The following is a 10,988-nucleotide window of genomic DNA, read 5'->3' as shown; positions in this document are numbered from 1 at the left end:
CTGCAGAACCAGGGACAGTTTAAGATAGCGTGGGGTCTATTTCACCAATGAATCGGGGGGCCCGTTGTTGTCGTGTTCAGTCCGAAGACTACTTTGATGCATGTCCGAAAGAATAGATACCATCTTAGTATATATATATATATATAGTTAAGGCTCACCGGCCACTTGACCATCTTCTTCTTCTGTGCGAATACACAAACAGTGCCCGAACTCTTACGGGAATCGGCAACGCGCCGCGAGTAATGAGTATAATGGGCGGGGGCACTACGAATGTAGTGCGGGACAATACGTTGAGAATGTGGGTTTCGCAGGAGGCGTGCCAGAGATAAATCCCTGCAATCGCGCTGTCCTCTGTGTCCTCGGTGGCTCAGATGGATAGAGCGTCTGCCATGTAAGCAGGAGATCCCGGGTTCGAGCCCCGGTCGGGGCACACATTTTCATCTGTCCCCGTTGACGTATGTCAACGCCTGTAAGCAGCTAAGGCTGTTCATTTCATTGTAAATCTTCGATGCTTCTGGGGTCTATTAACTGATCTCTGCTGTTTGTCAGAGTGTGGTACAAACGTCTTTTCTCCCCAATTGTAGTCAGTACCACCCGATTAGTTCAGGTTTTGGTGAAGTATGAAGTCTTTATTCAACAATGTGTACTCATATTTTTTGAAACATATAATTTTTCTTCCGTATTTTACTTCCATGTGAAAATAACGACGAACAAAATTTTATTTCACTTATTTAACAACTAACTTACGTTATGAACCTTGACTTTTTAACTAGTCTGTGGTTTACATTGTCCGACTGGGTTCGATCCCGCGACTTTTCGGTTTCTAGGCACGCACTTTACCACTGGATCACCCGCTCTGACACTCGAGGTATTAAAACTACTCGTCAGAGGTGACGCTTATGTTTTACTACCTCAACCTAGTTACGCTGTATATACGCTGTAACCAGTGTTACACACGAGTATTTTTACGATCTCTCGAATTACCTGCAAATAGAAATGACCGTAGCCCGCCGTTGCACCTGCTGGTTGTGACGACTGCCCCAAAATTGATTACAAATTATCATAGTTCACACTGAAAAGTAAAATGCTTTGAGTAATAAATTTTAGACCTTTTGATAGAACAAAATTTCGCGATACACTCTTGTATTTCCTAGCTACTCAGTGAAATGTCGCGATATTTCGATTGGGAAAACTGAATTTATCTTATGCTTAGTGGTGAAAGCTGGAAACCTAACACTGTAACTGTCGGCGGGAGAGAGTGAGAACAGGCATATCGTAATGGGTTAAAGACGAAAGTCGGCATGGATATTTTACGCAAACATGGTGCAAAACCGCACTGTGCCAAAACACAAAATTAGTGAAAGGAACGTACTCGTAAAATAGGATCGCAAAAACAGTTGTACGTGAACTATATTATCACTAGCCTCAATTTAAGTGAGTAGCTGTCAGACTTTGGGAGTAACATGCTTATCCGACTCTTTCATTAATCGGCCTACATCGTTTGGTGGTAGGATGCACCAACAACGATTTTAAGACGAGCTTTGTTAACATCATAAAGCAAAAGATCTCTCTAGGCAATACGTGATGTGGTGACAGTTTGCTCAAATCAGCGCCAGTTCATAGTGATTACCGCAGACTATAGTTGAATAGAATGCATAAATAAAATTATTAAACCTTTGAAATACGTAAAACGTAGTTCAGTAAAATATAATTACTTTGACGTATTCTTTTAAAATTGGAAATACGCCAGATTCTATGTCAGTGATCTATTATTTCCAGTGTTTTAAACAACTGGACGATCATGTCCACTTCAGTGATATTAGTTTAGTTTCAAACCTGCTGATGTTTATATTTCCCCCGAAAAAGAAGCAGTGCGGTACGGGATCTGCGAAAGCGCAAGGCCCGTAGCATGTGGAGCATGGATAAACCGCCCCTGTGCAGAACGACCATTACAATTTCCCCTCATGGCCATTTGAAACAAACAGTGTATGAGCGTACCATGATCGTTCCTGACGGATACCCTTCTGCAGCTGGTTCGTGAATGAGTCGGACGCCTGCAGCCGACCTTCCCCCAGATAGCGAGTGTGTCTGGATGATCATATTGCTTCTTGCATCAGAACAAGGTCGAGACGACCGCGAACAACAGGGCCATAAGGTGACCGTGTTAACTGCCCGGTGCGGCGACATGTTTCACACGACCTCCCCAGAGATCTGGTTACACTGCGGGACCAAGCGTTCACCAGGTACCAACAGTCCATTGCGCAATCCTGACGCGTACAGCACAGTAAATACTCATTCAAAATTACAAATTCTAAATGCTCATCGTATGGTAGCAATAGTGGAGTATTACACTCGCCGGAAATCACTTACCAATCGCGTCACAGTCTCACATTATTCTCACTTGAAAGTTCTTCCACAGGTGGCCAGTAATGTTCACTAACTCTTTACAGTGTTGAATTCACCAGGAAGTATGTGTTAGTACCAGCAATTAGTACTGACTTCACCGTTTTGTCGTAGTTACAATCACTCTCTAATTTACTGATGCCTAGTTTCTAACAGAATGTCCTTTATCTTAAAGCATGTTGTCGTCGCCAGCACAGAAAGCACTATCCTTGGATTTAATCCTGATACATGCCTTAGTTTCTGATCCTTCCACCAACGTCATGCTAGAATTTCATAAATTCAGGAGGCGGACAAAAATATGGAGACACCAAAAACACATCACACTACTACGCCTAATCTGGGTAGGAAAAACGTTGCCATTTGAAACAGCTTCCAGTACTCTAGGAATGGATAAATACGGAACCAGTATGGTTTTCAAGAGAATCTTTAAACCACTCTTCTAGCAAAATAGTGGCACATTCAAATAACGATTATGCAGCGGATAGGAGTATGCACCCTTCTCTCCAAAGTAGGCCACAAAGACTCAAAAATATTTAGATCTGGTGACTGTGGCGGCCTGGAGGGAGGGGAAGGAAGATTAGCATTTAACGTCCCGTCGACATCAAGGTCATCAGAGACAGAGCACACGCTCGAAACGTTTCAAGTACGGGGGAAGGACAGCGGCCGTGCCCTTTCAAAGGAACTATCCCGTCATTTGCCTGGAGCGAGTTAAGGGAAAGCAAGAAAAACTTAAATCTGTGTGGCCACACACAGTTTTGAACCGTCGTCCTCCCGAATACGAGTCCAGTGTGATAAAGCCTGCGCCATCTCGCTCGGCGAGGAAATGGGGTACTTCATTCTCGTGCTCTTAAAACCAGTGCCGGACGTCATGGAACACAGCATCACCACTGAGGAACAAATACTGTACCATGGGATGGACCTGATCAGCCAAACTGGTCACATAATCCTTGGCAGTAGGGAGACCGTGCAGCATAACCACTGGGCCTATGGAATATACCACGATACGGCTGCCCAAATCATCACCGAACATGTTTCACTCTTGGCAGCCGACAATCTGCAGATTAACGCAGTTCGCCTAACGGTGACCTGTATAAAAATGCGATTACATTCGCGTAACGATGATATGCATAAAATGCGATTAAACCTACACTACGTGATCAAAAGTATCCGGACACCCCCAAAAACATACGTTTTTCATATTAAGTACATTGTGCTGCGGCATACTACCAGGTACTCCATATCAACGACCTCAGTAGTTATTAGACATCGTGAGACAGCAGAATGGGGTACTCCGCGGAACTCATGGACTTCGATGTGATCAAGTGATTGCATGTCACTTGTGTCATACGTCTGTATGCAAGATTTCCACACTCCTAAACATCGCTAGGTCCACTGTTCCCGATTTGTGGAAACGTGAAGGGGCACGTACAGCACAAAAGCGTACAGGCCGGCCTCGTCTGTTGACTGATGGAAACTGCCGACAATTGAAGAGGGTCGTAATATGTAATAGGCAGACATCCATCCAGACCATCACACAGGAATTCCAAACTGCATCAGGATCCACTGCAAGTACTATGACAGTTAGGCAGGAGGTGAGAAAACTTGGAATTCATGGACGAGCGGCTGCTCATACGCCACACATCACGCCGGTAAATGCCAAACGACGTCTCGCTTGGTGTAAGGAGCGTAAACGTTGGACGATTGAACAGTGGAAAAACAGTGTGTGGAGTGACGAGTCACGGTACACAATTGGCGATCCGATGGCAGGGTGTGGGTATGGCGAAATGCAAACTCTGTTCTTGTCTTCCACAGCTGTTATGTCTTTATGCTCATAAATCTACATGAAGGGCTAATATCACGTGTTTAACGTACTTGCTTTTGCGTCTTTATGCACCGCATGCTCGCGTATGCTATGTTACCAGACCTCTAAATAGCGTTCCCACTTCATTGTTGCAGTGTCCCGTCACACACGACACAATCGTGCTGCCATTCGTTGTCATGGTCAGTCCTCGCAACATAATTAGTTACCTTGTACTTGTGTGAAACCATGCATCAGTTACGGGGTTGTGAAAGGTCTACAGTGACAAGTGCGCTCGCTTACTTGGAGGCCTAAAAAGAACAGGATGCGAGCAATTCGATATCACAGTTAGTAACGAGAATTTCTGAAACCTCACAGAGTTGCTGAAACTATAGCGAAGCGAATGTCGAGAGAATATGGAGAAACGTCATGTCTTATATCACCAAACAATTGATCTGGCAATTACTGAGTTTACAAAATGGCTCTGAGCACTATGGGACTTAACATCTTAGGTCATCAGTCCCCCAGAACTTAGAACTACTTAAACCTAACTAACCTAAGGACATCACACAACACCCAGCCATCACGAGGCAGAGAAAATCCCTGACCCCGCCGGGAATCGAACCCGGGAACCCGGGCGTGGGAAGCGAGAACGCTACCGCACGACCACGAGATGCGGGCTTACTGAGTTTACACAGGGAGACATAATAAGGAAAAATCAACGACTTCTACATGGAAAAGCAGTTCCAACAGTACTACCCGTATTGGAAAAGTTGAAGACTGAAGTAGAAGACTTTCCTGATACTGTATGAGCGAAACAATCCTTGGCGTGCTATTCGGAAACTGGACTTCAGATACAAAAAGTTAAATGAAAACCTGTGCTGATGAAAAAAAACGAGTAGCAGCAAAAGGAGACGACTTCTTGCGCGAAATAACACACTTGAGAACCACTGGTTGGACTATTTATTGCACTGATGAGATTTGGTGTGGTGCAAATCATTCCACAAAGTTTAAGCGGCAGGAACAAAAATTTCCTTATGTATCAGAAAATGTATGTGACTATTACACATGAAATGTTCAAGAGTGGAATGCTTGGAAAGCAGGAATTCAAACACATTCCAGTTCTGGAAAAACGATTATAATGTGTCATATTGGGAACGAAGATGTGTTCGTGCAAAATGCTGCGTTATGTTTTGCTGGCCAAATAGAAGGTGCAGATTATCATTATGAGCAGGATGGTGTGAAGAGTGGTTTAGGAGCATTCCCCCAAAAAATTTCTAAGATCTGCGATTGTTTTAGATCAGGTTCCAAATCACATGACGATAAATCCAATATCACGAAATCTATATGAAAATGGAGAAATAATGCTGTTTTTGGATGGATGGAAAGCAATAACGTAGAGCCTCCATCTAATGCAACGTTATACCAGGACTTTGCTAAAGGTGGCCTACTGGAACACGTGCAAGCGCACTTGAGGTCACAAGAATACCTTCCGGAAAGTGTACTGCACTCAAAAATGGTTCAAATGGCTCTGAGCACTATGGGACTTAACTTCTGAGGTCATCAGTCCCCTAGGACGTAGAACTACAGGGTGTCCACAATGAGACTCCAACATTTGAACTCATAAAATCTGAGAGGAAACACAATTTATTGACGAACAAATGCAGGGAAATCATACAGCAGCTCATCAAGTTTTCATACACAGGTGGACGATTCAGTACACTTGAACATGAGCGCCACGGGTAGCGCGAAGAATATCAAGTCTATAATCGATTTCGTGCCATGTGTTGCGGAGCATCTGTTCTGTGACAGAGTTGATGACAATTCTTATGCGCTGTTTCAAGTCTTGCAGGTCCTTTACTGGTGTAGCGTATACGGTCTTTCACATAACCCCACAAGAAAAAATCGAGGAGAGTTATGTCGGGCGAACGTGGCGGCCAAGGAATTGGACCTCCACGGCCAATCCATCGTTGCGGGAATGTGTCATTCAAAAATTTTCGGAAATCAAGGCTCCAATGGGGTGGTGCACCGTCCTGTTGAAACATCACATTTGGCTGCAGGTCTGTTATCTGTGGCACGACAAATTGTTCCAGCATGTCCAGGTAGATGGCTCCATCCACAGTATGCTCCTAAAAGAAAAACGGTCCAACAATGCGATTTATCATCAAACCACACCACACATTAACTTTCGGACTGTCGCACATATGTTCCCTAGGTGCATGTGGATTTTCGGATCCCCAGATGCGCACATTGTGACGATTGACAGCCCCTGACACGTGAAAGGTTGCCTCGTCAGTAAACATCACGCGTGATAAAAATGTCTCGTCCGCGGCAATGCGGTCTAACATGACACATGCAAATTCTTCTCGCTTTGGTCGATCATCAGGCTTGATTTCTCGCACAACCTGCACTTTATATGCTTACAAACGTAATCGCTGATGAAGTACTTGGTGCACTGTTGAATGTTTCATACGAAGTTCTCGTGCTGCCTGTCGCACTGACTTCTGTGGACTTTGTTCGAATGACCGCCGCACTTGTTCCACATGATGTTCGCTGATCCCAGGCTTACCACCACCATGCCCTTTCGCAACACTCCCAGTAGCCAAAAACCGATCACACCACTTCTTTATAGTCTTGAACGACGGGGGCGCTTTGTTGTAAACTCGACGAAAGTTTCTTTGTACTTGGGTCGCCGATTTTGTCTCTGCATACCACCAGACCACTTGTGCACGCTCCTTCATATCCACCATTTTGCTAAAACAATTGATTGCAGCTCCACTACGGCCATTTGGCTTATCAAATTTGCACACCACAAACTTGTTGAGTTGCTCTGCCTGCCCCTTCAGGATTCACAGGTCCACCATCTGAAATGAGAAAGATATAGGATATTAAAATATTGGAGTCTCATTGTGGACATCCTGTACTTAAACCTAACTAACCTAAGGACTTCACACACATCCATGCCCCAGGCAGGATTCGAACCTGCGGCCGTAGCGGTCGCGCGGTTTCAGACTGTAGCGCCTAGAATCGCTCGGCTACCTCGGCCGGCGGTACTCACTAGACAAGGAAATTAAACTTCTGTGATTGCCAGTGGCGCAATGCGAATTCGACGCTATAGAATTAATTAGTGCATTTGACACGAAAAGGTAGCTAACGAAAGCATGAATTTTTAGATAAATTATACTTTACATTTGCATCGCTCCACCCTGAAAAGTGTTCCCCAATGTGCCTGGAGGAATTCAGTAAGTCATGTGCAACAGACCTGAAAACAGTTGTGCACAAAGAGGCCACTGTCATGACTTAGGAATAGAACCGTTGCTTATCCAAGTAGATGACTGTAATAGCAACAGCGAAACGTCAGCCAGCTGCAAAATGCATTCGAGCTACCCGATTTTAATTCACTGTCAAAATGTACAATACAATGAGGTGACTAAAGTCATGGGATACCACCTAATCGTTTCAGACCTCCTTTTGACCGGCGTAGAGCAGAAACTCGACGTGGCAAGAACTCAACAAGTCATTGGAAGTCCCCTGCAGGAATACTGTGCCATGCTGCCTCTATAGCCTTCCATAATTGCAACGGTGTTGCCGGCGCAGGGTGTTGTGTACGGACTGACCTGTCGATTATCACCCATAAGTGTTTGATGGGATTCACATCCGGCGATCTGGGTGGCCAAACCATTCGTTCATATTGTGTATTGTTCACAATATTCTTCAAACCAATCAGAAATAATTGTGGCCCAGTGACATGACATCGTTGTTTGCGAACATGAAGTGTATGAACGGCTGCAAGTGGTATCCAAGTAGTCAAACATAACCAGTTCCAGTCAATGATCGGTTCAGTTGGACCAGAGAGCCGAGTCCATTCCCTGTAAACATCATGGAGCCGCCACAAGCTTGCACAGTGCCTTGTTGACAACTCGGGTCTGTGGCTTCATGGGGTCTGTGCCACACTCGAACCGTACCAACAGCTCTTACCAACTGAGGTCGGGACTCATCTGAGAGGGACACGGTTTACCACTCGTCATGGGTTCAACCGGTATGGTAACGACCCCAGGAGAGGCGCTGCAGGTGATGTGCTGTTAGCAAAGGCACGCGTCGGTCGCATGCTGCCAAAGCCCATTAACGCTGTCGCCTGCTGCCATAGTCCATTAACAACAAATTTCTCCACACTGTCCTAACGGATACGTTCGTCGCACGTTTCACAATGATTTCTGTGGTTATTTCAAACAGTGTTACTTGTCTGCTAGCACTGGCAATTCTAAGCAAATGCCACTGTTTCAGTGAACGTTGTCCGTGGTGAGAGGTAATGCCCCAAATTTGGTATTCTCGGCACACTCTTGACACCATGGATCTCGAAATACTGAATTCCCTAACGATTTCCGAAATTGAATGTCCCATACGTCTAGCTCCAACAACCCGTCTGAGTTCGGTCGCTTGAACTCAAATGACAGCTCTGCAAATGTATTTGTGGATATTGCTATCCCATGACTCTTGTCATATCAGTGTACATTTAATTGTTCATTTATTGAGGGCTGATTGTATATTGAGCTTTTATTTGAAATTATTAGTGAAACGAGGAAATTATTAAAAATGGTTCAAATGGTTCTGAGCGCTATGGGACTTAACATCTGAGGCCATCAGTCCCCTAGAACTTAGAACTACTTAAAGCTAACTAACCTAAGGACATCACACACATCCATGCCCAAGGCAGGATTCGAACCTGTGACCGTAGCGAGGAAATTATAAGTGAAAATTTTGATGGAAGGAGAGGAGTTTGTATAGGGGGTCGGAGAGTGGAGTGTATAAGATTCGCAGACGACATGGTTGTGATGGCAGAGAGTGCAAGAGACATAGAACAAATGTTAGATGATCTAAACACAAAATTAGAAGAATATGGGATGAAGATTAGCAAGAAGAAAACAAGAAGCATGGTAATTGGAGTAAAGGCGAGAAAATGCCGTATGAAAATAGGGGGAGAGGAAATAGAGCAAGTGAGTAACTTCAATTACTTGGGAAGTGTAATAATGGATTATATGTATTGCTCAACAGAAATTAGGAAAAGAATTGCAATGGCAAAAGAAGGATTCAAGAGGAAATAGAAATTACCTTGTGGACCGCTAAACAAAGATCTGAGGAAAAGACTTGCCAAATGTCACATATGGAGCGTTGCACGATGTGGTGCAGAGACCTCGACATTGAGGAAAGAAGATGAAAGAAGATTGGAGGCACTAGAGATGTGGATATGAAGAAGGATGGAAGTGAAATGGGAAAACCGAGTAAGGAATGAAGAAGTATTAAGAAGAGTTGGAGAAGAAAGAAACATGCTGAAAGTTGCTAGAAAGAGAAAACGGAACTGGGTTGGACATTGTTTGAGGAGGGACTGTTTATTGAAGGAAGGAATAGAAGGAATGGTGGAGGGAAAAGGGGGTAGAGGAAAAAGAAGATATCAAACGTTGGACACTATAAAAGGAGACAAATATTCAGAAATGAAAAGACTGGCTATGGACAGACAAAACTGGAAGAGGTTTAACCCATGACAAGACCTGCCGTAAGGCAGAATACCATACTGCTACTATTTGAAATTTCCCATATTATTACACTCTACTCGCAACAATAACTGACTGCGACAATGGTGTATTTGAATGCGACTACGAATTTGCCATTCTTTGCTGGTGAATGCCTGCTTATTGCACATTACGACAAGAGGCAGCCCAGTGGTACAACTATGCCCCGCCAAAGCTTCGCATGTATTGCAGCTAAAAACTAGTAACTGACAAACGTGAGGAGTATACAACAATAATGACAACGATGTAATCAAAAATAGCTCAACGTTTACAGCCATACTTTCCCCGCCGTAGTCGCAGCGTCTTGCATTTGGCATTATAGCGATGAACCCACTAAATTTAAAGTAACGAAAATACGCCTGCAAACACAGCAATGTGTATCTTGAGACTGTGCAAAGTAAATTTCGAGTTCCGGCCAGACTTCTGTGGCTCCTCAAAGTTGACATCCGCCAAAAAATGCTCGAAAAAGCAAATTTTCTCTTAAATGTTACCACGTGTGTGGTTCCCATTTCTACTAAAATGTAGTATTCGTACACTAAATGAAAACAGATATTTCCACAATTCCGGCAAGGCACAAAACATCCATGTTCGTCATGGAGTGTTACTAAGATATGAGCTCCAAGTCAGGGGACAATCATTACGAAATGGATAAGGGGAAGAAAAGTAGTCCTTGGTTGACAGCGCTCTCTTTGGCGGCTGGCAGTGCTAGTGGTGTACGAATACGACGCTCTGACGGATGTAGCCTGGTTAACGAGTTCCATCTCGAGGCAGCTGCTCGTAACTGATAATATCCCTACAAAGTGTTACACACAGGTATTTGTATGAAATGGCCGATTCCAACTGTAACCGATTGATATTAGTCATAGGATACAACGTTTTTTTCGTCTTGTGAAGTGCGCAGTACTACATTTCTGAACATTTAAAGGAAGCTGACACTCAGTGCACCGCATTGAAATCTTATGAAGATCTGACTGAATATTTATACGACTTCTTTCAGATATTACTTCTTTGTAGATAATTGCATCGTCCGCAAAAACTCTGTGGCTACTATGAATATTGTCCACAAGGTCATTAATACACAACATGAACAAAACGGCTCCAACACACTTGCCTGGGGACAACTCGAAGTTACTTCTACATATGATGATTTTCCATCCAAGATAATGTGCTGTGTCCTCCATACCAAAAAGTCCTATTCAGTCACAAATTTCACTTGATAC

At 44.0% G+C, this 10,988-nt stretch overlaps 1 non-coding gene across 1 annotated transcript; it reads left to right on the top strand.

Moving 5' to 3' along the window:
• Nucleotides 1–356: 356 nt before the first annotated feature.
• On the top strand, nt 357–430 carry Trnat-ugu. Its single transcript has one exon. It is a non-coding gene; the product is annotated as a tRNA-Thr (tRNA).
• The last annotated feature ends 10,558 nt before the right edge of the window (nt 431–10,988 follow it).

Source organism: Schistocerca americana, chromosome 2, assembly GCF_021461395.2.
Source record: "Schistocerca americana isolate TAMUIC-IGC-003095 chromosome 2, iqSchAmer2.1, whole genome shotgun sequence".
NCBI lineage: Eukaryota > Metazoa > Arthropoda > Insecta > Orthoptera > Acrididae > Schistocerca > Schistocerca americana.
The sequence above is the reverse complement of the archived record's forward strand: the minus strand, read 5'-3'. Positions and strand labels throughout refer to the sequence as shown.